At 40.7% G+C, this 26354-nt stretch overlaps 1 long non-coding RNA gene across 1 annotated transcript in view; it reads right to left on the bottom strand.

The window, feature by feature from the left end:
- Window positions 1-26354, bottom strand: part of LOC141930931 (uncharacterized) — an 80070-nt gene that overhangs the window by 27671 nt on the left and 26045 nt on the right. Inside the window, exon 2 of the long non-coding RNA XR_012625441.1 lies at window positions 10299-10408. This is a non-coding gene — a long non-coding RNA (uncharacterized LOC141930931). The remainder of the gene's footprint in view (window positions 1-10298; window positions 10409-26354) is intronic.

The raw sequence follows: 26354 nt of genomic DNA, 5'->3' as shown, positions 1-26354 counted from the left end.
ACAGTCCCACAGAAATCTGTGAAATTTGTATGACCAGTGTTTTACTGAGAACGTCAAAGCGAGCACTCTAACCAAAGGCATTTGAACCATGGTTATAACGTGGGTCATGCATTGTCTGACTGGATCTTCTAAAAATGATGGGTTTACTGCTCTGAACGGTACTGATAAGAGCTAGCTGCTACCACAGTGATGGAGTTTAAAGATGGAAACCAGGGAGGTGAGGCTCCATAATGGCTTTTCTCCTTTCTAGTTTTAATCATCAGTAAATTTCACTTTTGTGAGTGAAGTTAGATTGCCATTGAAAATCCTAACTTTTTTTCCTACGTCAGTAGAGTTCTGCTTTTAATACTGTTCCTATAATTCTCAAAAACAAGTTTAACCTCTCCAGGTAAAGTCTGATGTAGTATCTAGTGTGGCACATGCCACTTGTGAAATCACCACTACTGCCATCCACACGTGGATAGCAACTAATAGACAATAAATGTATTGGTTTAGTTGGATATGTTAATTTTAATAATTATTAAGTCAAAGATTGATGACTATATAAAAGTAAAAGGAGCATCACCAGTGTTGTTTTGCAGGTTAATATCACACAGATCAGGAGAGAGTTCTTCATAAAGAAGTAATTTTCTTTGCACACTATCCACAGGATTTTGTGGTATGTTCTGGTTTGATTGTGGGTTTTTTGGACTCCACTAGGCAAAACTGGATGTACAGCATGGTCTCCATAATGTTGCTGGTCTAAGAAGGCATAAGTAGTCTGTTATTGATCCATGGAAACATACTGCTGTTCTGTATTTTTAGTTAATAATTAGATGATGATGGTGTGTGGTGGGCTACCAGGTATTTTAGGGTTACTAGTAAACAGGGAAATATTACTGTAGAGGATGTGATGGCAGCTTGTAACTGGGTTGTCCTGTAACACCTGTGACCATATGATTGTGGAAGATGTATAAAATGCTCTCGTGAGGCTCATGGCATTTGAAGTATTTATATAACCATTAGAACTAGAAATGTTTTCTCTGGGTTGTCTTAAATGTAGAAGTGACAGCTCTGATGTTTCTAGGAAGTGTAACTCTACCTTGTATGCCTAGAACAACTATGTAGTAAATGAACAGTAATCCCAAAAGGTTTCACACTTCAGTGAATACAGACATGGTATTATAACCACAGAATGTGCTGTGGATGTCCAGGATCTCTGAGGCATATGTTCTCCACCAAGTATGCTCACTGTGTAGTAGTCTCCAATCAACAGTACAGCTTCAACTTGTCCAGAAACCTAACAAAGTACAGGAATTTTTCTCACTCTGGATAAGACTGGGGAAAAAACATGTGTCAGCTTTTCCCAACAATATCCCTTCTGCAGTTGTTAGGAAAAAAAAACCAAAACAACAAACCACAAACCCCAACTCTGTCTTTTTACAGTAGTTTCATATAACTTAATATTAAGAATTCTTATTTTTCCCTATAGGCATTAACACCTATTTAGCTTTTATGAGCCGAATAGTTGAGCTCAAGTTGCTGAACTTTGCCTGCCCTAAGTTTGACTTCACTGGATGTTATTGAGCTGAATGTTTTCTGCTTCTGAGAATGTTAAATTAGTTGTGAGCTTGCCTAAGCGATGCTCACTGGGCGAGTTACAGATATTTCAGTCTGACTTTCTTGTCTTCTTCCCAGTTATATTTAGGGAGATGTTTCTAACAGTGGTTGCCTATGAGATGGAAAAAATCATGTATGTTTCCGAAGGTGGGGCTTTACACACAGTACTAGGTTGAATCTCAATCTGATTTGAGTGAAGTACTGTATGGTTTCATTCTGAACATAGGTCTGTATGAAAAGAGTTTTTCTTAAAGTTGTTTCTCTCTCTGTGTTTATGCATCCCAGGTCTTCTTTCAGAGATCACGAAATACTATACTCTCTGTAGGGTATTAAGCTTCTGTAAAAGCTTTAGGTCACCTATGTATGAAGAATGAAATCTTGACTTGCAAGAAAATCGTAAGAAAGGTGTTTCAATAGTCGCTTAACCTTGCATTTTATCTGAAGTCTAAGTATGCTTAGCCTTGTCTCTGAGCATACCTCTCAGTACTTGGCATATCTCTTCGAACTAGATTCTTGGGCTTGGCCTATTAACCCTGAGTATGTATCTGTATATTAAGATCGAATAACCTCTGAAACGAACAGACCAAACAATTTTAGGTGGTGGTTTTCCAGGCCTTGAAGAACTCCAGGTTGTCAATATGTAGAGATGCACTGATGGAGCACTCTGTCACAGATCTCCCAGTATGTAATGTAACATTAATTACATTACATCCTTTTGTATGGTTTGAAGTGCACAGTAAATTCTCGTTCTTTTAAAAATGTGTTCTAATATATTGTCTTAAAGATCTAAAGCCTTGACTGTGTAAAACGCATAGTTCCAGCATTTTGGGTGTGGGGGTTGTGTTCTTTTGCTTTTTTAAAACCTGCATTACTTTTCTCTTCCCTGCAGTTTAGAGTATAAATCAACTGCTGGTATGGTAACTGTCCTGGTTTGAGTGAGTGGCAGGGGTTTTTTTTGGTAGCAGGGGCAGGGGCTACAGCAGTGTCCCCCTGTGAGAAGCTTCTCAAAGCTACCTTGGCTCCAAGTTGGACCCACTTTTGCACCAAGGCTGGGCCAGTTCGCTGTGCCTCTGCCGTAATGTATTTAAGAAGGGGAACCTGGGAGGGGTTGGGTGAGTTGTGAGGAGAAGTTGTGAGGAGAACATGTGTGTGAACACCGAGGTCAGTGGAAGGAAGGAGGAGAAGGGGGGGAGGTGTGCTGGAGCAGAGACTCCCCTGTATTCCATGGCGAGACAGCAGGGCCGCCCCCCTGCCACCACGGGGGTCTTTGGTGGAGCACAGATGGATCTGCGGCCTGTGGGGGCCCCACGTCAGGACAGGTGACTGCGCCTGAAGAAGGCCGGGAGCCCATGGGAAGGAGGCCCTGCTGTTGTAGCTCAGCACTGGGAGGACTGCAACACATGGGGTGACCCACACGCCCGTGGGAGAGACTCCTGTTGGAGTTGGTTTGTGGAGGACTGTCTCCTGTGAGAGGGGACCTCGCTGGAGCATGGGAGAAATGCCAGAAATTTCCTCCCCACTGAAGTGTAAGAAGTGGCAGGACTGACTGCACCCCCCATTCCCTGCCCCCTGCACCACTGCGGGGCAGGAGGTGGAGATACCAGGAGCAAAGCTGAGCCTGGGAAGAAGGGAGGGGTGGGAGAAGGTGGTTTCAAGATGTGGTAATGCTGCTCACGGTCCTACTCTGTTAAGTGCTGTTGTCAGTGTCTGTATTAAATTTATGTTCTTTTTTCTCGCCCTAATGAGTCTGTATTTTGCCTGTGCCTTAAAGGATAAGGCCATCCCTCCTTGTCCTTATCTCAATTTCCTGGGTCTTTCGCTTCCCTCCTTCTTAGCACTGGGGGGAAAGGAGGGAGTGAGCAGCTGCATGGTACTCCATTGCCCTCTGAGCAAAAACCACAGCAGTAATAATCCTAGAGTGGAAGGGGATTTTTTTTAGACACCTGTAATCTTAAATAGCTAAACAAAGCAGAAAAAAGTTGTAATGAAAAAAACTACCCTTCAGCTGAGACCTTTTTATACTGAGCTTTAGCCTGGAGCACATTTTTATAGGTGAGTTACGAACCTGTAAAACAATGTCTCTTGTAAAGCAGAGCCAATGATCTATAATAGGTGACAGCAGACCTTATGGTCTAAAACATCCTAGAACTGGTTTGAAATACTTAATGGATATTTTAAGCACATAAAGTCTAGAGCTATGTGAAGTTTCACTGGCTGTTTGATTCTCTGGGGGACATGTTGTGGGTGACTGATGACTATTTGTTAAAGTCAGCAAAAATTAATTCAGCTCATAAGAAACGCATTTCTGGTGAGGGATTCTGGAATCATCCTTAAGAAGCATTATGGTTTAAAACAAAAAGGGAGTCTCTTATTTAAAATACATGCTAGTCACAAGTCACCAATTTAATACCACATCATAGAAATTTTGGACATGTAGAGGATCTCATCTGTCATGCAACTCATATTCTGTTCAAGCTCTTTTCTATATTTATTAGCCTTTGCTAATATAACTGTATTTTTTATTTAAAAGCTTATGATATTTTAATCACCGTTAATAAAAAGGTAGCTTCAAATAAATAGGATGTCTAAAACAAAAGGCTCATTCCTTTTGTCCAAACTTTACCTTAGACAGTTCTGCCTGAGTGAAGAATTCTTCCACCAAAATCAGTTCAGTTCAGCAATGCTCAGCTCAGAATCAGGTTAGGTTGAGTATTGAGTGTAAAACCATGTTCTGCCCTAGGAAAGCTGTGTTACTGATCTATACTAATGACGCTGACTGGCAAAGATTATGAAGCCAAAATCCCATTTATGTTTTAGCTGAAAAAAAAAGGAGGAACAGGGAACCTTTCCTCCTACTTGCCTTCCCAAGACAGGAAGGAACATGGAGGACATCTCTTTCCACTGAATTTCTTAGCATTTGTTCAGATTTGTGACCCAAGGCAATGAGGATGGGAGGAGATGGGCCAGCCCCATACCAAAATCCCTCTGGGCAGTTGCCAGGGAGCCCCGGGTGCGTGCTGCCAGCCAGTCAGTCCCATGGCCGCCCTGGTCTTGCCAAGCGAGAGGAGCAGTCCCTGTCAGAGCATGGCTGGGAGCATGGGGGTGCAAGCTTCTGCTTAACCCCTATGCTATGGCCCCTCACTGGGACTTACTCAAGCAAGGGATGAACAGGCCTTAAATTCTATATTTTGGCTTAATTGTTGTTGTTGTTAAGAATGGTTACTCAGAGACAGGTGAAGCGGGAGGAGGAGGGGTGTGGGCAGCACTGGTAGAGTTTTTTCCCTTAGGAAATGCTATCCCAAGTAAGATGATTTCAGTATATCTGTAACAGACAGGGATTCAGGCTAAGATGGTGACAAGGAAGGGAATGATATTGTCAGTTACTTTTATTAAAACTTTTCTTCAGTGATAGATTAGAGATAGGAAACCGTAAATGAGGCTGTCAACTGACAAGGCTTTGCCTGCAAATGCAATGTTATGAAGGTAAGCTTTTTCAGTGACCTTCTCTATCTCAAGCTACCAGCAGATTAAGCAAGTCATTTCTATTGCTATTGACACTGATGCAGTATTGTTTCTTTCTCATATCTTTTATATGCCTTGTCGGTAAAAAATACGATAATTCCCTTCCTAGTCACCAGAGGTGGTTCTAGAAGGCATCAGGGGATGGTGAGTCATTTTCCTTGCTCGCAGCAGAGTGGACACTCGTGGCTAGATGAGCCTGTGTCCTGGATATTGCTGATGTTCTGCACTGATGAAGGGCTCTTACAAGCTTCTGCTTGGGATACACATAGCTAAAACAATAGAAGGTAGCAGACAAAAATCAGTCTCCCCATCTACATTGCTTACAGTCAATATATTAGTTAAATGTCCACAAGCTTGTGGATTTTCTTTTAAAGATGCTCTTTTTTCCACTTTGTGATATATGAAAGGAAGCTTAAGTGGGGAGGATTTTTAAGCATTTTGTAAGAAGTTTCAGCAAGTGGTAGGGGAAAAATGGGATTTTGACATAATCAATGCCAAGCAACATTCTCTAGAAATTAAATAGAAAGGAATTGTATGTGCAATCCCCAGCTCTGGTGATATAAAAAGGACCTTAGAGAGAGGAAACAGTAAATATCCTTGCCCATGGCTGTTTTTCAAAGACTGTAGAGGGTAACTTGTGTAATGGCTCACATCAGCCCTACTTTTAGCCCTGACATGAGGAACATATAGCAGTATAATAAAAAAAATAGCCCAAGGGTGAGATGGGGATGTAGCTGAAGTATACTGTGCTACAGCTGTTTCCTAGGGCCTGGAAAGGGGTTCTGAGAAACAAAGTGTAAGCTAGGGCTAACTAAGCCTGTACCAGGGTCTAGGAAGACATGCAGCCTCACCTAAAGCCTGAGGAACACAAAGAAGGGGGTTCAGAATTGCTTTTCTCCTGCTTGGTTTCTGTCCTGAGGACCTCATTTGGAATAGAAACAATTTCTTATCCAACTCTAACTGCAAAACAAATTGCTTGAAGGCTGTCAAGTGTGTGTGGAGGACCTGAAAGCTTTAACTGACAGGTGAAACCTAACTGCACATTTCCATGGGAAATGCAATGGCAGAAAGAGTTTTCAAGATGGATAATATGCATGGATAATACTTTGGTTTTGTACATTTTTTTTAAAAGATTTCTAGTTTTCTCCATGTTCCAGTCTGCTGCAGTCACTGCATGCTTCAGACAAAACCTGGGAGAGTGAATCTATCATAATGTGACATGACAGGCCCATGACATCTGTGTTTGAACATTATTCTCCAGAAAAGAAACAGTGCATTAAAGAAGCCTTGTTCATGGGGTATACCACTCACGCCCTGACAAGCCTCCCTTTTAGTTCATAAAGAGACTATTAGGGATGGTGATGAACCATGCTAGTCCATTTACTAGCATAACAGGAATTATTAACTCTAATAAATGTATTATTATGTAGCCATTAGGTATCAGTTATAAAACTGCTTAATGTCTGCATGATTACTTGTAAATGGATTTGGAAAGGAGCTAAATTGGTTATTTATTGACCATACTGAACAGCATTATTTATTGACTTGGCTCAGTAAGTTTGTTTTTTCAAGCCGAATGAATTTTTAAGTTTGTAATGCTCTAGCCAGTGTGTAAGTTGAGTCAGGAAAATGACGTTTTTCTGAAACTTAGAGTAAATAGGATTCTAGAATGAACTGAGTTTCTCTTTCCTTTCAAGTTCACGAACTAATTACTTTTAAATGTGCTTCTGAGACAAAAATCTGAGAAACTAGAAAATCTAATACTAGCTACATTGAGATACTGCTTCCAGGTAGCACATGGTCCTATGAGTCAGCAGTAGACAAGGCTGAGGCATACGCAGACTGTCTCACTAAAGCTAGCACACATGTCACTTCTGCCTGGGTGCTCTGCTTGGTAGATCATTTGCTGTATCAATACTTGAAAAATTGCTTCTACAATACTTTAAAAGACTGAAGCAAGTAAACAAGCTTAATTTCATGGGATGTAGTCTTCCCACTGAAGTTGATCATATTCATGTCCACTATACAAAAACTAATTTTATTCTGATTATTTTCCATAAAAGAAAGGCTGAGGGTACAGCTTACTGATTGAATTCTAACAGACAAAGGCAAGGCAAGAAAAACACTGAGGGAAAGTCATCAAGTGCCAGAGTTTGCTGTTTGCTTCTTCAGTAATACTTAATGCATGTTAAACATTTAGTGCATTTAATAGAGAGACGTTGCACATGTATGTGCTCCTAGACTATCAGAAGAAGAAGCATTTTAGCACTCTTGAAATACGTTGAATTGCCTTTAAATACGTAAGACTTTCATGGACATAATAGGGATTTTTGAAGCTCTTGCATTTGGGGGATTTTGGGGTTTTGTTCAGTAGTAAAAACAAGTTGTTCTTGTGAAACAGATCAGTATTATTTGGCTTCTATTTCTGGTATGTAGAGAGCTCAGACTTTGAATTAAATATTGTGTAAAAAAATTCTACAGATTGTGGTAGGAAGAGATAGAGAGTTGGCATAATAGTGAAAAGACTGCACTTTATCAAGTTGAGTGTATTAAAGACCTTCAAGAGGTCAGAGGGTATGCAAAAGCTAATGAAGGTTAATATTTAAAAGGCATTGCAGAATTTAAGCTGTTGGATGTGATGTGCTGGAAGGGTGAAGCCACTTTTCCCTCACTACTCTTGCCTGCTCTTCTCTGTTGCCTTGCTCTTTCCTTGCAGCAGGGCAAAGGCCATACTGTGGTGTGTTCTTGACTATTAGAACAGATCCAGTAAGGACAATCACTGCTTTAAAAACAAAAACAACCAAAACAACAAATGACCGTTATTATGAGGCCAATCCCATGTGATTGGTGTCTTTTTATTTCCCCTGGGCTGCAGACAAGGTTGCAGAAGATGTGCCTGAATTGTTCCTAAAGCCACAGCTCCTGGGAAAGGGTTTGAAGGCCTAAAGATATTGCTGAATCTCTATGAGTATTTGGCCTTTTCCTTGCCGTATTTGCCAGTATTTAGTGAAAGATGGAATAGAGGTCTGGCGTTCCAGTGGTGTAAGACTTAGAAACAGTTGGAAATTTATCAGCTAAATGCTTTTTTCTTTTCAACTGAAGACTAAACTTTTCATAGAATCATAGAACACTGGGTTGAAAGGGACCTCAAGGACCATCTGGTCCAACCTTTCTTGGCAAAAGCACGGTCTAGACAAGATGGCCCAGCACCTCTGTCCAGCTGAATCTTAGAAGTATCCAATGTTGGGGAATCCACCACTTCCCTGGGGACATTATTTCAGTTCTCATTGTGAAAAATTTTCCTCTTGTGTGCAATTGGAATCTCCCCAGGACTAACTTGTACCCATTACCCCCATCCTTTCCTTGTCTTTTTTACACAACAGAATTGGTTTCAACCACAAAAAAGGAATTTATATTTTTAACAACGTTTGTGTTGAAATCTACACCACCACCCCCCTTTTCTTGAAGGAAAACCTGCTATTATTTGCAGTAAAAAAACATGTATGCTTTGATGTTGAAGCAAACGTGGAGCAAAAAATGCATCAAACCCAAGCTGGATATTTTCAGATAATTGAAACGGAATGCTCATCTAAAGTTAAACCCTTCCCACCCCATCTTCTATCTCCAAAATGCTTTGAGTTATCCAATTTTAATAACTCTTAGAAACAGAGTCTCAAACACTTATGTCACAGCTGAAGTTTTGAGGTTTTACTTAGAAACTGTTTTTTGCATTGCAAAGATATAATTAATCATGAGTGAGAACTTCATTTATCATTTGAAAACCTTTGCTGTCTTACAGATTTTTATAGGCTCAAGCCTCTGTGCAGCTAGCAATTGTCTGCTGCAGGCTGCTAGATAACATCTATCCTTTTCCAATGTAGCTTGCTTTCTCTATTTCGCAGTATAGAAGCGTTAACTAGCAAATATCCTGTTAAATTTGCAAGGATGGAAAGAAGGAAGTAGAAACTCTAGACAGAAATGGCACAATATGCCAGAAACATAGTCTTGCAAAGAAAAAGAAGGCAGGTAGTGTGACAGTGATGTATTTAGATGGAGGGAGAAAAGTACTTAAGGAATCTTTTGGGAATTATAGGGTAATCCTACACATTACCAGTACTTTATATCTTGTACAAACAGTTACAGACATTGGTAGCTTTCTGAGTTCTGTAAATATAAAAGCACCGAGGCAAAGAATTTTGTTTTTGCTATATGGCTGGAGGATCCTTTCTTGTTTTAGTGCATTAAAGCACTGTTTTTATCTTCCTTGTACTGTCTTCTTTCTGTTTTAAATTGAGCAAAATGTAATAAAAAACACGTGGGTGCTCCCTACATGTGAAAGCAAGGGCACCCAACATCAATGTTATAAGGCTCTGTCACCAGAATTCAAGGACTGTGTCATGTAGCTAGAAATCATGGTGGTCAGATTTTCTGTGGGTTGCTGACAGGAAAATGTAGCATATGCCGTATTTCACAAGTATTAATATTTTCAATCTGCATCAGAGCTTGTTGCCTATTATTTGCTTGTAGTTCACTGTTAAGGCTTGAGGAACATTTTTCTCGATTTACAGCTCTATTAAACTGATAAATCAATCACTTGTGTAAGGGGAGGCAGTTTGCTGACATTTGCTTTGCCAACACACTGCCACCCACAGCAGTATTCACAGGTCCTCAAGGATATAGGAGGGAGGAAGCCTTCCCTGTAACTTAATTTTTAAAACATAAAACCTGTTTCTGGTGCTCTGAGCAACTTTAATAAGAATATTTTTGAAGAGCTGCTGTCTGCTAATCCAACATTTAACTTGCTTTGTTTTTACATTGCTCTTTAACGAAATAGCTGCACCATAGTTTAAGAGGTAAAAGACATTAAAAAAAAAAAAAATCCATGTTAGGCTTTTTCAGCTCTAATTCCCAAAAGGGGAGAAATCAAACCAAATATTCTTGGGAGTTACACAGAATATTTTTTGCCATTGTTTAAGTTGTCTTACCACTGTACTTTGGAATTTGCTTGTCTTTCGTTGAGTATATACTTTCTTCTGGAACAAAAGTGTCAAAGCAATTCTTTTTAGAAGTGTCTTGAGACTTTTGACTGTGGTGCATAAGTTGTTCTACTGTATGACCATTCGTTTGAGTAGTGGTAGACTTCTTTTTTTTCTTTAAGCACACAGTAATGAGGTTACCTGAATCAAGTAGGTAGAGTTCACTGTACTGTGAAGGAGACTTCCGAGCTGTAGTTATGAGTTGCAGAACAACAGTGCCGGGTGTGAAGTGGAGCAGAGAAGCTCTCTGTCTGTGGGAAAGCAAAGATCTTATTGGAGCTTGCTTTTTAACAGTGGACAGTACAGATACAGCAAAAGAAAGATCCCTCTTATTAACTTAAACTGAACAAACACAGCCAGACTCTTTCTGTTAGCACAAGTAATTTTGCATAGTCAAGTAGAAAGAATCATACATACTGTACTATCTCTTCTAAAGCTAGTAGTCTCTTCCTTAGACAATATAGATAACTTTGGGTTTGAATTTTATTATTCTGATCTACTAGTTTTGTCAAAACCAACTTACTATTACATATTGACTCTTAGAATGATGAATTCATAGAAGCTTTATTGAAGTTATTCTTTTGCATGGGTGTAATTGATGGGAGACTTGACTGAGTGCCTTGGAAAGAGAGAATGTAAAACATAAAATGAAGAAGCATGTACTCTGTCAGCAGGGTTTCTCATATAAATAAGTTTATGTTAATGTTATGTTTCATCATTTGTCATAATATCAGGATGAATCCTTTCATGCAAACATAGGATTTAAATAAAATTAAGAACTTTAGTATAACTTCTGCAGTAACACTTAAGGGAACAAATGAATGTAATATGCATAATTATTTTCCTGTGATGGCAGTGAGAGACTTAGTTGTTGGTCCTTTATTTGCATTTGACACAGAATTCAATTCTCTAATATTTTCCCGTGCCATTCCCCCAGTGTTCTGCATTAGACAAATCTGCATCTTCAGGTAAGTGCTATTTTCAGCAGTGCAATTAGGATACTGCAGAAAGGAAGCAGGAACATATCTCTTGGTCTCCTGGTACGTTGGGTTGTGCCAGTACTGTAGGTTATAGAGCATACAAGACTGCTTGGGGAAGTGAGCTTAGTGACTGCAGTTTGCTTATCTTGGTAGGCATTCAAAATGTTGGGATGGTGTCTGTTTATTCTTTGTATTATGAAAGTAGATTCTGACAAAAATTTAGGTTGTTAAAAATGAATTCTGTATATACACCAATGAATGAGGCAAGATGGAAGAGAAGAAAAACACCTTAAAAACGAAAACTCAAGTCTGGGTGCACTAAAGTGATGTTTCATATTGCTATACTTGTTAACAAGCCTTCCTTGTCTTTCATATCCAATTCAGTCTTGTAGTCCTTATTTAGAGAAAAACTTTCAGGGATAGCACTCAGATTCTCGGCACTTTTGAAATTCAGAAGCATAAATAAAATTTGTACCCAGCTATGAACCATCTGTACTGTGTGATAATATTCTAAGCCTTGGGAAGAGCTATGGATGTCATCCGTCTGGACTCCTGTAAGGCCTTTGACATGGTCCCCCACAACATCCTTCTCTCTAAATTGGAGAGCTGTGGATTTGAGGGATGGACTGTTAGTTGGATAAGGAATTGGCTGGATGGTCACACCCAGAGAGCAGTGGTCAATGGCTCAATGTCCAGATGGAGATCAGTGAATGGTGTCCCTCAGGGGTCCATACTGGGACCAGTACTGTTTAATATCTTCATCAACGACATAGTGGGATCGAGTGCACCCTCAACCAGTTTACAGATGACTCCAAGCCGAGTGGTGCTGTTGACACGCCTGAGGGATGAGATGCCGTTCAGAGGTAACTGGACAAGCTTGAGAAGTGGACCCCTGTGAACCTCGTGAGGTTCAACAAAGCCAAGTTCAAGGTCCTGCCTCTGGGTTGAGGCAACCCCCAGGTATCAAGACAGGTTGGAGGACGAAGGGATTGAGAGCAGCCCTGCAGAGAAGGACTTGCAGGTATTGGTAGATGAAAAGCTGGCCATGAGCTGGAAATGTGCACTCACAGCCCAGAAAGCCAACCGTGGTCCTGGGCCGCATCAAAAGAAGCGTGGCCAGCAGGTTGAGGGAGGGGATTCTGCCCCTCTGCTCTCATGAGACCCCACCTGCAGTGCTGCGTCCGGTTCTGGAGTCCTCATCACAGGAAAGACATGGACCTGGTGGAGCTGGTCCAGAGGAAGCCACAAAAATGATCAGAGGGCGGGAGCACCTCCCCTGTGAGGGCGGGCTGAGAGAGTTGGGGGTGTTCAGCTGGAGAAGAGGAGGTTCCGGGGAGACCTTATTGTGGCCTTCCAGTAGCTAAAGGGGGCTTATGAGAAAGATGGAGACAGACTTTTTAATAGGGCCCATAGCAATAGGACAAAGGGTAATGGTTTTAAAACTGAAAGAGGGTAGGTTCAGACTAGATATAAGCAAGAAATTTTGTACCACGAGGGTGGTGAAACACTGGAACAGGTTGACCAGAGAGATGGTAGATGCCCCAGCCCGGGAAACATTCCAGGCCAGGCTGGACGGGGCTCTGAGCAACCTGATCTGGTTGAAGATGTCCCTGCTCGTTGCATGGGGTTGAACTAGATGACCTTTAAAGGTTCCTTCCAACCCAAACTATTTTATGATTCTATGATTATGAATTCTGAATGTGTCTCATTTCACTACATCAAAATGCATCTTTAGAGAGAGAGTTGTTTTTAAACCTTCTTATGTTCTGCCTCTTCACTTGGCTGCTCTGTTACTGTCTGTCCTAAACTGGCTCTCTGTACACTGTGCAGTGAATTATATAATCATTCTTTTTCACTGAAGATCAAACATCAGAAACCCTATTCTACTGATTTTTTTGAATCTGCCAGGTTCTGGTGTGCCTTTGCAAGCACACCATCAGTGAAATTGTCAGAAGACCATGGTGTGTGAAGACCTGTATGAGCTGCATCTTCTGCCATCTATTCTGCTATTAAAACAAATTCTTTTGATTTCCTGACATTACTGGAGACACCATTTCCACAGGTGGGAACTTATAAACTGTGATCTTGTTATTGGACAATATGTTATTTGTGCTGATGAATTATTTAGGCAATGGTGACTCATCTCTTTAACGTAACTTCTCTGGGCTGTTGGTGAAAAGAGTAGCCTAGACCACTTCATTCTGTTGCTTTTTTGTGCTGTCATGAGCTTATGTGCTACGTATAGCAGCTGTGCAGAGTAGTTAATCTGAAAAATAAACTGAGAGTTTGTGATGTTTAACTGGCTTGAGTTCACCTCCCAGCCTCATGAATACTGGAGCTTACACAGAGAAGGTGGTGGGACTGAGTGGCTGTGCTCAAGTCAAAGGGCAGGTGACAGGATCTTGTTTCTGGAAACTGTGTCGTCATGGCAGGAAAAATATGGTGTTTGGCTGGGCAAAGAAAGGCATTGGGGAGAAATATGTGAAAATGCCCAGTGTATTGAATATCACTGTTTCAGGACAGACAGCATGCAAAGCATGCTTGGATTTTGGGGGATATGTAAGAACTCTAAATCTGGATAGAAAGACTTAATTTTGAGAGAGTGAGAGTTGCTTTATTGAGGATAAAATGGATATTGCAGAAGGACTGAAAACTTCACTGAAATTTTCAGCTCATTGAAGTCTAAGACCTTAATTTCGTTCTTTGAATCAATATGTATGTATCCAAGAAAATCCTTCCTTTATGATGTATGGGTATGATGCTGAAGTCAAAACACACATGCTGTCTGCAGGCCATACAGAGGTGAGATGACACTCATCAAGCTATTTTTTAAATTGTGTGATGCTTGAAGGGAAGGGGCACAGATTATGATTACTTTAATTGTACAGATCAGTATGTTTCCCTGTAGCCCAACAAGCACTTCAAAACTGATCAGTCTTCCTGCACTGTTTCAGATTCACCATTGCTTAAAGCACCCAGCACTGCTGGTAGTTACCATCCTGGAAAATGTTACTTTTCAAATATGTTGTCAAATTGCAGGTCATACATAAATGAAAGCACACCTAATCCCTTAAACAGCTGAGGTACTTCCTTGCAAACCTTTTTGAAATTATCCTTGGTCCATGAATGCAAACTGTGGCATTGACACACAGACTTGCTTTCAAAGTTATAAATATCTTAGTTCTTATTGTTGTCATGGAATCTGTGGCATATTCCTACAAGGAGGAATGTGCTTGTCACACCAGACAGTGCAGTCAATATTTTGTTTACCCTTTCCCCATTCTGATTCTTAGTTTATAGCAATGCCTTGTCCAGGTGTGATGGAGGCTTTTTTATGATATTTCTCTGACATGAAGATGAGACCATTAACTCTCACCTGTCTTTCAGAATGGTTTCTGCAGCTCTGACTTCCCATACCAGTTTTCACTGATCCAATCTGACTGCTATGGAAATCCTGTTTTTAATTGCAACAGAAACTCCAAACCACAAATTGTACAGATCTGGAACATGAATTTATTCATTCCTAGTGTTCATCTAGCCCCTGACAGTTATCACAGGACTGAGCAGCTCTGGGAAGTGATTGGACATTTCCAAATGGTGTACTTTCTGTTGAATACGATGATTTTTACCATATACCTTTCACATTGTAAATCAGATATGCCACTGTATATGGTTTGATGAATAACTCCGTAAGTCAAACTAAAGAGACAAAATGAAGAGGGGCAAAAATAACTTGCTTATTCTAGTCATAGGAGTGGTAATTCTTTCAAGAGGTGCAGGGATAGGATTTTGTTTGAAAGGTGAATTGCTGTTGGCTACAAGTCACTACTATTTGCGATATGCCTTTGTGTCTATACCTTTAACAGTCCTCCCTCTGCTGAAATTGCCTGTGATTTCAGAAGCTAGTGTCCAAATGAGAACACAGATGTGCAGCAAGTTAAAATGTATCTGTGCTGCTCTTAAGGAACCATTTCTGGGATGGGATACTCTTTTTTCAAAAAAAACCCCAAAAAAACCAAACAAACCAAAACTAATCAACTAACCTGAACTTCCCCTTCTACACACATGCTGGAGTCTAGTTGTCACCCTGTAAGGTGAAGCTGAAGGATCAGCAAATATGTCTTTTGCCTGGTATTTATCTGACCTTTGCAAACAGGTGCTGGTTGTTTAACACCCTGTTATTTCCCAGCTTGGGGATGCTGCCCCACATCCTTTTATCCCTTCTGAATCATTATCTGTAACAGCTTGACATGAATGAGGCTTCATGGGACTCATTACAATCCCTTGTCCCTATTGGAATGGCATGATGGAGATAAACTGATAGAGTTGTATGGGAAAGACTTGCACTACAGTGTTGATACTGTTATTGTCTGGATAAATAGGATACTTGAGCTGCCTGCTAATAATCTGGCAGCTGCCTGTTAATAACCTTTCATAAAAATCAAACATTTTAGAAATTCTGTGCTCTGGTAGCAGTCTCATCTGTAATAGATGGGGAGTTTCTAAGATGATGATGATCAATTGTTGTTCATGAACAGAAATTAACATAATATTCAGTTAGAAATTATTTAGTTTAGATATTATGATAAGAGATTTACATACATTAGGAACTGGGGAATATTTCAGAGGAGGAAGAACAGGAAGGAAGGGTTGAAACCTTGGTTAGAAAGGAGCCAGGCTGCTGGCTCTGAAAACTTAAGTGCTAAGAACTGGGAGGAAGCTGGCAGATGTAGAGGAGCACAGATGTCAGATGGCTGTGATCCCCCAAAATGGCCATGGCTACTGTTCAGTGCGTGTCTGAAAAGGCTGGGAAGAAAGCACAACTGCAAATCAGAGTCCTTCCTATGTCAGTTGACAATGTGTTCAGTATAGTTGGCAACAGGCCAAGGGCAAAATTTGCCCATGCTAGAAGCCTGGAAAATGAGATGGGAGAACTGGGATGCTTGGTTTCATATGATGAGCCTAACAGAGAGGCAGCTCGGAGACCTTGCAGAAAGAGGGTAATTGGTATGTGTGATGTTCCCAGGCTATCAACTTTACACAATTTGATAGAATAAGATGTGCATGTGGTGGGGTTGCATTGTTTTTGGAGTCTAAATTGAAGTGTAACAATGAAATTGTTGAAAAAGAGAAAATGGTATGAAATCCCTGTGGTTGGAAGTATCACACTGTAATAGTAAAGTAACATTTGGACTGTATAATTACCTCAACCTTCAATCAGGATATAGATAGAGGATAGAGTTTAGAGAACCTGCAAATTCAGGACAGGTACTAATATTGGGATGTTTCAGCTACCAACAGAACTAATGCCTCATCATCTATGACAGGACATAGAAATAATTTTTTTGGAGGTAGTCAGTAGCTGCTTTCCAGAACTAGTCTTTAACCCCAGAAAAGATCTGTTCTGTTTTTGGTCCTGAATAGTCCTGAACAGGGCCAGTTCAAGAAGTATGTGGGAGAGCTGATCTGTAATAGCAATTAGGTTTAACACTGCAGCAGAAGAGACTAAACAAAATAAATCCAGAACACAAGTGTTTAATTTAAAGAAAGGGAACTGCATACTAATAAAGCAACTGGTCAAAAGGAAGAGAAAGCATTAAGGGAGGAGCAGGCAAGAAGCCTAGAGATAGCCTAGACACTTTTAAAAAATACTGTGATAGAAATCAAGACAAACTCTGTGCTGAAATTTGAAAAGAAAACAGAGTGGTCCAGTAAAAACCCTTTATGGCTCAATAGAAAATTAAGGTGATTATCATGTAGAAAGGACTGGCATTTATGACGAAAGGTTTGTCCTCCAGAAGAGAACAGGAAAGTCCATAACTCATGGCAGATCAAATATAACCAGGAAATTAAGAAGACTAAGAGAGAATTTGAGGAGTACCTTGCATAAGATGCAAAAAAAAAAAAAAAAAAAAAATCATAGTTAAAAGTTATTTTAGTATAAGAAAACAGGGAAGATTGCAGAGTCTGTCTTGTCCACAAAAATGGCTCTAGAAAGGATGCTGGGAATGATGGACCATGAGTCTGACTTCTATCCTTCAAAAGATGGTAAACTTGATAATAAAGATTAAGATTACTGAGCATATAGATAAAACTGTTGGGAAGAAAGATCTCTATCAGAGTTGGATAAACATGAGAAATAAGAGAAAACCAAGTTTCTCAGCCACTCTTTCAGTTATCTGAATTGGCTCAAGGTGCCTCTGATTACTATACCAGGTACTTGCATCTGCCATGCAGTCTCACCCATGATGACTTTTCTCTGTTTTGTTTTCATTAGTCTAAAGCAAGACAAAAATCTGTATTTTTAGGAGTCACTAGGGAAATAAATTATGATGTTTCTCCAGGGAGAAGGTCAAATAAGAAGGGAGTGAATAGCAGGATATCTGTAATGACATAGTGTGCATGTTGTTGGTGAGGAAGGACTGGGTGGTGTGTAGACCAGATGACAAAGGAATTTTGGAGAATGTGTCCCATACATAGGAGGCAGCAAAGCAGGAAGGATGGATGGAAATAGAAGTGTATGTGTATGAAATGTCTGTGGCATATGCAGAAGCAAGGAGTGCATGTGATATATGAAGGAAAGCAATTCCTTAGATGGGTATTTTCTGGTGTGGGGTGTCGTGGCTGACCTTCCTACATGCAGTTGACCATGTGGCCTCCTTGGCTACTCTGTGTGGACCCCATGCCTGCTGCTTTCCCAACGGGTCTAACTCTAGATTTGTGCCTGTCGTTATTGCATGCATACAGGGGGCTTGGATGATGGCCAAAAGGGGTGGTGAATGTAAAGCAGAGACTGAAGTTGGCTTCAAAGGTATGGACAATAAGGACTCTCTGTTCTTGGATCTTGGGCTTTGCCTTCTTTGGAATTAAAAATAACCTTTGACAACACTGAGCAGCTCCTTAAGAGGGATCATTTTTACATTTGTAACTGCAGAGGCTGCTGCGGTAACTAAATATACAATGAGGTCATAAGGTCTAAACAGAGCTCAGGATCTTGATAAATTTAAAGGAAGCATATTTGTAAAGTGTTTGGACAAATAAACCAAATACTACACGGCAGTTATGGAATCATCAAAGCTAGAATAACTGGTATTCTAAAATATGCTCTTCAAATAGCACATTTATTACTCAGGGGAGGGTTAAACAGCGCATTCATTTGCAACTAACACCACAGACCCATCAAGGAAGCATATATGTTTTTCAATTGTCTGAATTATCATTCTTATCTAAATGGATCTATTGATCATTAATGATCTAGAAACCCTTAGGGGATGACAGGCGAGTGAGAAAAATCCAATAAGCTCTCCATCATTGCAGAATACCAAGAAGTGAAAATGCTGCTGTTGTGTCCTTACAGCACACCTGTGAAACACTGCATGAATTAGTAAACAAGATCTTCTGGATGCTACAGGCTGACCTTCAGTTCTCTTAGCATATACAGACATCCACTGAGTACAGCCTTTCATTCCAACACTACCTATTTTCAAACAATATATTATAAATTAAAATTATATTTATGAAGCTAATGGAGTGTGTAACACATACAAACATACTAATAGTTATTTAGGGCCTTAGGAACAGAGGAACACAGCATTCCTGACACTTTTTTTTGTCATTTAAAGCAAACTCAGGCATTTTTAACAAACGGGTATTTTCACTTATGTGAAATAAAGACACTGCCAATGAAGACATAACTGAATGCCATAGTTACCTTTCATGCCTTACTGAGTTAAAAATCCTGGTGTGTGACCCCTACTATGTGACAGTGAATGGGATGAGAAAAACCTAATTTGATTCTTCCATCAGATGTCACCAAAGATCATAATTTTCTATTGGCTTTCAGACATTTAAGCATGTTGGTTTATTAGGAAGCAAGAAGTTCCTGTTTTAAGGAACTGCATTAATAAGAGGACCTATTAGATTTACCAGTAAAAAAGTCTGGTACTATACCTTAAGTTGTAATATCAAGGGTGATTGCTGGTTGAGGGTATCTGGGGCTAGTCACTCAAGGCCTGGTTCAAAGTGTCTTATCTACTGTCCAGTGTCTATCCAGTAATTTTTAATGTGTTTTAGATCAATAAAACAGTCCTCCTAGTTCTAGAGCTCTACTGGAAAATCTCACCACTTCCACCAGAAATGCCATTTGGATTAAACCACTTGAAGGCATACTAATTTTGATTTCTTCCTTAAATAATGCTTTTTTCTAAAATATTTTACTCTGTAGGTGTCAACAGCATCAAAGTTGATGCGTGGTCATAGAGTTTAAGGGATAAGATTCTGTAGATTTAATCTTCCCTATAATAACCAGGCTTGAGGCCAAGAGCCCGTCAGCCCTTTCTGTATCTGTGCAGCACAGAAGACATTTCTCAGCCACATATGGCACTGCAAGCAGGACTGCATGTCAGCTCTGAGTAGCTGTACTAGATAGTCAAGTGTTTCAGTATGGGTGTGGTGCTGCTCTAACCTGTCTTTGGACCTAAGATAGTTTATCCTCTGATGTGGACAGCATGAGCTCTGTTTGCTGTGGAGTTACTGGAATAGTCAAATTAACTCTGCATTATGCTCCATTGCATGGTTCCGACCTGGCCTCTCTCTGCTATGAAATCATTTTTGTATGTAAAAGGAGAGGAAGAAAGATTCATATCCACTAAAGTCCAATATTCCTCCTTTAAGGCAGTAATGGAGTAGTGTGTGCTGACTACAGTACTGGCTTTTGCCCAGCGAACAAATAAGAACAAAACCAAATAGTGAATAGCAGTTCAGTAAGAGAGTAATCAGTCTGTATTAACACTGAGTAAGGCATGGGTCATGTCAAAGAAATAGGAGATGTTCACGTAGTAAAGATGTTTATCATAATGAATATGCGTAGTCTTAATCCTGGTATTTCCAAATTCATTAATTCTTGGATATACTTTTCATATCCTTGTAAATTATTCTTATAAGTAATACATAAACATATTTAAGAAATCTTAGCTTAATGATACTGTATTCTTCATAATGGTTTACTTTTTTAAATTTTTGAGTGGTGATCTGCATGTTTTTTCTTGTACTCAGATGCGTATGTGTGTTTATAATATACACAATAGCAAATGAAAAAGCTTCTGAAGCTTCTGATGTACTTTTTGCATACAGCTATGTTCATCTTGGGTTACTTATTATTTTGTCCAACGTAAACAATGCTTTTCAGGATGATATGCCCCAAATAAACTTGCCAGATACCTTTTAGATGACAGACTAGAAAGAAGACCTAATCCTGTGAATACAAGTCAACCATGTTTTATTAAGCTAACCTACTATTAGATATAGTGCAGAATAAGGCAGTTTAAAAATCTGCCAGGAATGAAACAAAACAAACAAAAATGGAACAGGTGATATGGCCCAAGAAGCAAGGCTTGATGCCAAAGTGGACATGACAGAGTTCTTGACTGGAGAGACGAAATAGGTTCTGCACAGTAACTGTGAACCTTGAAGGAGTGAAAAATGATGAGTGGATGAAAAAGTGGAGGGAAGAAGATCCTGATCTAACAGCATCAGGAAACAACACAAAAATTCAGTCTCCCTGTTTATTTTCAGTAGCTGTTAAATATCTTTGGTGTATCTTGTACTTTTGATAATTGTTACACAGTAAGGGATGTAATACCTTACTCATTTTATAGGGGCTTCAGATCAGCCAGGTCAGTGATTCATTTGGTTCTGAGAACTCCTTTGCACACCTCCAAGAACCACTTGGTGACTGGACCAAAAATGTTTCCTCTGTTGGGAACATTTCTGCTAGCCAGGTTGGTGGGTGGTTGTGCTAACTACTTGGCATGCAATGCAAGTCTAAAGAGGCCTTTCGTTTAATTTTGGGTAATAGTAAAACATTCTCTTTGATTAATGCAGATGACTAATTGATTAATCCATATCCAATCTTATATTTTAATAGAAGTGTGTGATACATATAGATTTCTGCTTCTTGAAAAAACTGCATTTTCTTTCTTTATTATTTCCTGATAAATTAATAACAAGAATTTTTCTACCTCTTTGATGTTGCTGGAATCAGATTGCACGTGTGGCTTTTACTCAGACCACTGTATTTCAGGTCAGCTGATCTTCTTTTGTCTGATTCTGATATAACTCAAATGTTTTCCCTTTTAGTCCTCTGGTAAACTGTTATTGTCTTAGGCCATTATTTTTTTCCTGCTTACATGCAAGAATTAGTATAGACATGTTGCATTTGAAGAAATCTACACCCTTCTGCAGTATGGCTCACGATAGCATTACAATGCATTATTAATTCTGTACTTAGCAGATTAAGATAACTCACATGCTGGGTATTATAATGAAGCTTTGAGATTTAAGGATGTAAAATGAGGTTGGCATCTCCTTAAGCAGAGTTATGAGGCTAGAGGGAGTTTGCCGCTAGATATCTTCAAGGAATTTTCTTGGGGCCAAACATGTGATGCTTTCATTAATGACCTTTGCACAATAAGGAAGAGTTTGCTAATGAAACTTGCTGTTGGCATGCAGCTGGGAAACATTGTTACTGTGCAAGAGAATTACAGTATGATAAAGAGGAACTGAATAACCTTGACGACAGGCAAGAGATAAAAGAGAAGAAATTCAGTAGCTGACAGAACAGGTTCATGCACTTAGAGACTGTTCGTAAGAGCTTTCTCCTCTGAGACAGCAACTGCCACCTAACCCACGAGGTCAGCATCCACTAAGTTTCAGTCACTATTCATGTGAAAAACTGCTTATAGGTTGAACATCATGGCACTTTTACCAAATCAAAGCTGATGCAAGTTTTACAAGTTATGTATTTTCCTGCCTTTCCTGCTTGCACAGCCCTCCTGGAAATACAAGGGATGTGGCAACACCCAATAGACACTGAATAGCACAAGCTTGTTTCACCTGCCTAGCACAAGAAGAGAAGAGAGGCTTAATTCACTTGTCCATCCAACTTGGAGACAGAATCTGAGTCTCTCAGCAGAGTATGTTAGCAAATAGGATCACAAATATTCTGTTGCAAGTTTTCTGTATTCTATGTGAATATGAAATAGAATCACAGAATGGTTTGGGTTGGAAGGGACCTTAAAGATCATCGAGTTCCAATCCCCCTGCCATGGGCAGGGACACATACTTTCACTATATATAAAATAACTTAATACTAATTGCAACAGGAACTACACTTGGTCTTACAAATGAATCATCCAACTACCAAGCCTGTGGGGTCATTTTCACTTTTGGCCCAAAGAATTATCAAAGCTTTAGTTTGGTTGGTTTTGACAGGTAACTGCCTTTCTCAGTGTTAAACTGACTGGCAAATCTGTTACTCAGCAGATATCTTTCTTGAAGAAGGGCTTGAGTGTTCGAAACTGCTAGGTTTTTTCCCAGCTGCATTAGGTCATCTAATAAAATGTGTCATCTGCCTTGATAAATGTTGCTTCCTATTTTCTAGGCATGAGAAAGTGCAGCTTCACAATTGGCTTCTGTGCTACTGCTAAAAGCTGGGGCCTAGTTCCCACTCACCTCCTGTATGCTAGTTCTATCATTTATATTGCATTATGGTGAAACTCGACCAAAAAAAAAAAGTTACTGTCAGGTCAATTGACAAATGTTGATACTAGAACCAGAGAAGGGATGGAAATGTCTAGTAGGCAGAGTGGTACTGCCTCTTCGGCCAGCATTGGCTTTGTGGCTGTGATGAAACTGCCCAAAAGATCCTTGTTCATCATTCATGTGTTGGAAATACATAATACTGTGCTGCTTATGTTCCTGTTGAATTTGGACCACAGTTGGCACACTAATTTTAATTTAGAGGGAAAGACTGATGAAAATGCATTTAAGATGTCCATTGTAACAGCAACAGCGGTAACTCATAATCTCTGCCGTCAGTAAGTACTGTATCGATCCACAAGCATGGGACCCTGGGAACAAAATACTGCCCAAAAGCTAGGTACTTATCTTTTCTGATTCTTAAATATCTTCCAGTAGTGGTCCTGCAGTGGCATCTCTCTCTCTCATTATTTTTCACAATTGAAAGGCTTTCTCCCCTTCTCATGAGATCTTTTGTGCTGTACAATAGGTGTCACGTTTACTGTTGTTTCAAGTTCCCTTGCTGGATTTTTTTCCATTTCAAAGAGTTTCAAAGTAATCCTCCTTTACTCATATTTCACAATCACTAAAACATTGGACAAGCATACAGACTATGACAGAAAACAATAAAATTAAAGCAATTCCCAGCTGAATAAAGTTAAGGCAATCCCCAGCTGAGGGTGATATGACACCATATGTCCATCACATACATTTAGGCATTAGAGAGAAAATTAAGCAGCTTGTAAAAGTTGTAGCATTGTGCCTGGGTGTTGGAAGGACATACAACACTTCCCATCATTAAATGAGGATTTAATGTCTGGGGTGCTCAAATGCTTCTCATTTTTTCTAAAACAAACCTTCATTAGCATGTTTGTTTAAGCAGTACAAACTATCTTGTCCCTGCTGCCCAATGGTGGCTGAGAGGGTTTGCTTGCAGCTGCCGGTCCATCATCATAAGTGCTCGGACGTCATCTGCACAATGTGTCTGCTTTGCTTTGCCCTGGGAAAATACAGTTTTTAAAGAGTCAGATTACTGACTCATGAAAAGTGGAAATAGGTTCATAAAACCAGTGGTAGTAGGTACAAAACTATGCCTCTGTTTTAGTTCTCTAATTGCTTTCTGCAGTTTTATTTCTGCTTGCAGGACGTTTTTATTCAAGGGTAGTAAGATTCTGGAAATCAGTGTTTGTAATGGAAATTGTGACCTGACTTCAATGTTAGTCTTGCAGACTGTCTGCTGGAAAAGCTGTACTTTAAGAAATACTGAGTATGAGAAATCTGTTTCTACAGTGAAACACAAAAAAAGAAAACATATGCACAAATAATTATTTATAGAGTCTGGTATAGGACCAGAACAGCAAAAATCTTGAGGAAGAAAGCCTTAAAACTCTCCTGTGCCAGACCCTGGCAGGAACAAGCACTATTACCATGTTAATGACACTCGGTGTATATGGACAAACTTTGTCTCTGCAGGACCATTTTGTGAAGTGCTCACGGCTCTGACTTCAACAACGGCCCTAGAGAAAAAACAGCTTTGCATTCACCTGCAGTTAAGTTAAATCATGTGCTTCATGTTTGCTTAGAGATATCCAGCAAAATGCACACACCTGTGTGCAGGGGAGCCTGGCTGAGCCTCTGCGGGGAGTGGCCGCCAGCTGGGCTAACCGGGCCCACCTGGTCCTGCACTTCCAGAACCTTCTGCCGCTGCCCCTGGGCCTCTCACAAGGCAATGCCTGTGGAAGGGCTCTGTTGCTTTTGCTCTAAAAGGAAGCATGGCCTTGAAAAAGACGGTTGTTGGTGGTCATGCTGCTTCGCCTTGAGCTCTGGAAGGGCATTTTGGACCCAGAAAGGTGGAGTCACATGTGATTTGAGAGGAGAAACGCTGCTGCACTACCCAGAGAAGTTGCTGGTAGGTGATGAGGCTAAATTATGAGGGGGACTAGATCTTTTAATCCTTAGAGTGAAAGTGGAGTGTTTTGCTTGTAAATTTTGGTGCTACTTTTGTAGTCAGGCCTTCTCTGCGTGCAGTGGGTGAAGGGCAGCAGGGCGAGGCTCTCCCGTGCGGCTGGGCACGCAGCTCCGGTGGCTGTGCGGCGGGGTGCGCCAGGAGCGCTGAGGGCGCGGGAAGAGGCCGCTGCCCTCGCTGTGGCAACTTCCCCAGGCGCCGCGCCTGCCTGGGCTGCTCTTGGAGGGGGCTGGCAGCCTGCAGCGGGCACCCCGGCCTCCGCGGGCCCCCGGGGCTCCGCGGGCACCCCGGGCTCCGCACGCCTGCCGCTCCGCGGGAAGGCTGCTGCTAGCAACGGCCAGTCCGCCTGGCGCCAGCAAATCCGGCCGAGGGCCACAAGATGGCGCCGGCGGGCGGCCGCCCCGCCTCGCGCCGCCGCCTCAGGGAGCAGCAGCCTTCGCTGGGAGCGGGGAAGGACCTGCGGTAGCCCGGTGCGAGGGACCCGCGCGGCGTCTGGAACTTAGTAAGTCTCTGAGCACTTGAAACAGTACTTTTGCATCGGGTGTGAGCACAGCCCGCGCTAAACTCAAAGTGCTGCGTATGGCGTCTAGCCTGGGATTCTGGGTTCAGCTTCCATTTTTAATGCCCTTTTGCCTTAAAGCTGTAAGCAAGCTCCTTTTGAAGGGATTCACAATGTAAGTGCTTCAGTTTCTAAGAGTAATGAAAAGCACTTGATCACAGCTTTAAAGCAGGGCTTTCCTTTGTTGTTTTTCCTTACGCAAAGACATGGTATAATCAACAAGACCAGGGTGGTTTCTGGAGTATCTTGAATTTGTCTGGTGGTAGTATATGGGGAAAAGTGTTTGCTGGGGGAGAAAAGAACTTCTATCCTGTTTATTTTTAATTCTTTAACAGATTTGAGAGAGGAGAAGGCTAGGTATGGAAGGTTAGGTTCTTCCCCTTGCTCCCAAAAAAAGGTTTATTTCTCACAAGAAAGAGAAGAAACTTTTGGTGGACAGTTTGAATGGGTGGTTCAGTCTGAACTGGAAGCCAGTGGGGCTGAATTCAGTCTCTACTAAGGACACTAAAACCAAGGATTTCCATCTGTAGTAGTTTTATTCCTGTTCTTATCCTCTTTGTTAATGTAGATATGGTCTAGAAGGGAAATTAATATTATGCCTTAGTCTTTATGAGGGATCTTGCTCCCAAATGTAGGGACCCACAGCAGAGTGGCAATGAGGTTATGAAGTTACTACATCTGAAGTAAAACCAACTTCAGAGCTGGATGGTAAGGGCTGGGGAGGAGGATGTGAGGAGGTCTTTGAAGCCTGGCAGGAGAAACGGGTCTAAAGTGAGGATAGCTTAAAAAAAAAATCTTCAGTGATGGCTGCCAGAAGGCCACCTAAAGCAGCCTTCTGATGGAAGGAAAATGCTAAAAAATGCAGCTAGGTAATGGTGTCCTGTCAGTTTTTGAAAATAATCAGAGCTGCTGAGTCTGAACTGAGTTTCCTGTCACCCCTGGAGAATCTGTTCCAACTTGTCGTGGTTTAACCCCAGCCAACAGCTAAACACTGCACAGCCACTTGCTCACTTCTCCCCCCTTCCAGTGGGATGGGGAGGAGAAGGAAAAAAAAAAGAGTAAAACTTGTGGGTTGAGATAAGAACAGTTTAATAATTGAAGTAAAAAAAAATAAT

The sequence above is a fragment of the Strix aluco genome, chromosome 16 (assembly GCF_031877795.1).
Source record: "Strix aluco isolate bStrAlu1 chromosome 16, bStrAlu1.hap1, whole genome shotgun sequence".
In the NCBI taxonomy this organism is placed as follows: domain Eukaryota; kingdom Metazoa; phylum Chordata; class Aves; order Strigiformes; family Strigidae; genus Strix; species Strix aluco.
Note: the sequence above shows the minus strand (reverse complement) of the source record. Positions and strands in the feature narration are given on the sequence as shown.